Source organism: Malus domestica, chromosome 11 (genome assembly GCF_042453785.1).
Source record: "Malus domestica chromosome 11, GDT2T_hap1".
Taxonomy (NCBI): domain Eukaryota; kingdom Viridiplantae; phylum Streptophyta; class Magnoliopsida; order Rosales; family Rosaceae; genus Malus; species Malus domestica.
In genome coordinates this window covers 21,626,094-21,628,998 of record NC_091671.1, presented here as the reverse complement: position 1 = coordinate 21,628,998, position 2,905 = coordinate 21,626,094, and the positions used below count along the sequence as shown (strand labels likewise).

At 36.5% G+C, this 2,905-nt stretch overlaps 1 long non-coding RNA gene across 1 annotated transcript; it reads right to left on the bottom strand.

The window, feature by feature from the left end:
* Window positions 1–896: 896 nt before the first annotated feature.
* On the bottom strand, window positions 897–2,628 carry LOC114823373 (uncharacterized). The gene is made up of 3 exons (XR_011573529.1): window positions 2,113–2,628; window positions 1,951–2,033; window positions 897–1,127 (listed from the first exon to the last, which is right to left on the bottom strand). It is a non-coding gene; the product is annotated as an uncharacterized lncRNA (long non-coding RNA).
* Between the last annotated feature and the right edge of the window lie 277 nt (window positions 2,629–2,905).

The window sequence follows — 2,905 nt, the reverse complement described above, 5'->3', positions numbered from 1 at the left end:
GTAATGGGTAAAAATTCATAGGATTGCTAGGTGATGGTGGAACCCTAGTGCTTTCTTAATTTGATTTTCTCAAAACTGTTTTCTTCTCTGTAATACTAATATTGCAGATTGTTTATTTTAATTCATTAAATTCGTTTTTATTTTAATTAGGTTATAAAATCAATCACTTCAATTTATATTTTACAATAATTAAATGGAATCTGATTAGTTCGAATTATTTAATAATCCCTGTGGAGATGACCTTGCGAAATCCGTTTATACTACAATAACCTTGTGATTCTTGCAAGTAAAATAGGAGGTTTTTATCGCATTCACATGAGTAGTAAAAATCCCTATCAAGAAAATGGCGCCGTTGCTGGGGATTATTTAAAATAATTCCTACTAATCAGATTTTCAATTCATTATTGCTGTTTATACATATCTAAAAAAAAAAAATTTAATTTTCGTTTTTGTTTTATTTTTCTCAGATTACAACTCTTGGTTAATTATTTTTGTATATCTTTTGATTTAATTGCTGATTTTGTTTGGTTAGTAAGTTACAATTTGTTTTTTTTTTTAGCAATGCAACAATGGAATTTGCAGTGCCCCCTGAATTCAATCTAACACCCGGTGGACCACCTCTTTGGGTGTCATTAGCAGAAAAGGGTTATTATGGATTTAAGCCAACAGTTTGTGCTCTTTGCAACTCAAGGACCCATGATATTTTACAATGTCCTGAGAGGAAATATTTTTCAGATTATGTCCAAGAGTATATATATATGAGAATCGATTCAAAATGGAACTGGAATAATCCCCATTCAGAGTTCTACACTAAAAGTTTGAAAGAGCATCTTGGGCAATATTTCGAGCAGCTTAATGTGCCACAAGAGCTTTCGGTGGAGGACAAGCTCGCTAAATTGTTGGAATTAACTGACTTATACATTGAAATAACAAATGAAGGATTTCAAATTCAAGCAGTAAACCGTGGGAAAAGCTATGATGATCAAGAGGTTGATGCAGGAACTGAGGAGCCATCTGTCTGTTATTCACGTCCAAAGGAGGAAACACCACATGCTGATCGTGAAACAATTTCCCCACAATCTTTTCCTCCCCAAGTATATGTGCCACCAGAACCCTTCCCAGCAGGGCTGCAAGAATGCACAAGAATTGATATGTTAGAAGCTGTTCATTCAACACCAGTACATCAGACATCACTTGATCAACTTTTGACTACTCTGACCATTTTGGAGTTGGAGCAACAGGCTACTGATCAGAAAATTTTGGTTGTTGAATTGGACACGCAAACATCACAATTCATCAAATTTAAAGAAAATCAGGATCAATTCCGTGACAGCCAAATTCCTCATAGAGAAATTCTGCCAGTGCAGAGGTTGTGTGTGTTAAATACAAGGTTCAAGGCAGCTCGATGGAAACTAAACCTCACTGGAAACAACCTTATTTGATCACAAAGATTCATTCACATAGAACTGCACTTATGAAGAATTCAACCACTGATAAACAACAACTCATTCCATACCTACTGTTGCCGTATGATGCTATCAAGAAGTGGTTAACTCGAAGGGAACAAGTGACGTGATCTTCAATTCTTCCCTCTACGTCTAGCTATAGACATTAACTAAAGCGCTAATTGGGAGGCAACCCAATTTTTCTAACTTTTTCTTTTTATTTCGTTTATTTTATTTTCCTGTTTTTATTCCTAATTACAAAAATCACAAAAATAAAAAAATCAGAAATTTGACAAAAGAATTGCAATTTTTAATCATTGTTATTTTTCTTTACTTATCTAATTAGTTTTTTTTTTTTATTGCAGGTTGCATTCGTAACTGATTCGGCCTAATCCCAACTAAGGGGGTGCAATCAACATTTATTCCCCCAGCACATTCATCATCAATTCATCATCAATTCCTCTACATTCATGAGATTAGGCAGTGCGGAGTACAAGATTTTTACCTTTGCAGGCACTGGATCTACATTGTAGCTGGTGTTCCTTTTCATTGTCAGTGTTCCGCTTCCAGATCGTCGACCTTTGCACCCTAACAAGATGCACATATTTTACACATGCCGGGTGAAGCTTATATGAGACATGCAGTGAGAGAAGGCTAGTAATTTTACCCTTTCTGTCTCGGATCTGATCTGCTTGCATATTGTTTTTCATTTTCCTCGTGTTTGGTCAATGGCTCCACATCCTCGCAAAGGAAGCAGATCAGCATGAGTTAATGTTCTTTTCCGTATAAAAAAAAATCATCAACTGTGCACCTATTAAACAAGGACATGGACGAAGATTACCTTTGTGGGAAGATTTGAGCTTTGCTACCATTTCCATGGCAGAGTCGTGGGTGTGGTTGGCTAAGGGTGCGACGGGGCGATATTTTTCATTTTACGAGGAGCTGCTGTGAAGAGATGTTTGAACCGAGAGAGGACTGACATAAAAAAAAAAAAAAAACCTGGAAGGATGACGGAGATGCTGTGAATGAGTGGGTTGCGTGGGTTGAGGAAAATGGAAAGAGAGACTCTTCGGTTTATTTACTGAGCGAGACTGATCTTGCTCTTCTGAGAAGCCATGAAGGAGAGAGAGCAGAGATATGGGATCCGAGAGAAATGAGAGAACAACGAGAGAGAAAGAAGGACATTTCAAATGATGATACTTTACGAACATTTCAAATGTTAAACTAATCTAGTTTAACATATAAAGGGCAAAGATTATTGTTTGAGTCGTCTCATATAAATGTTATATGCTTAAACGATAAAGTCCAAGGAATATGTGATTGGGAGAATGCAATCTAATGAAGTTAGATTAATGAGACCATTCTTTCGTAGACACTTCCTAAATGTTCCTGATCATAGGATTACCAATTGGGCATTGACAGTCCGTTAAGATCAGTACGTACTGTGTCTTCTCTCAGGG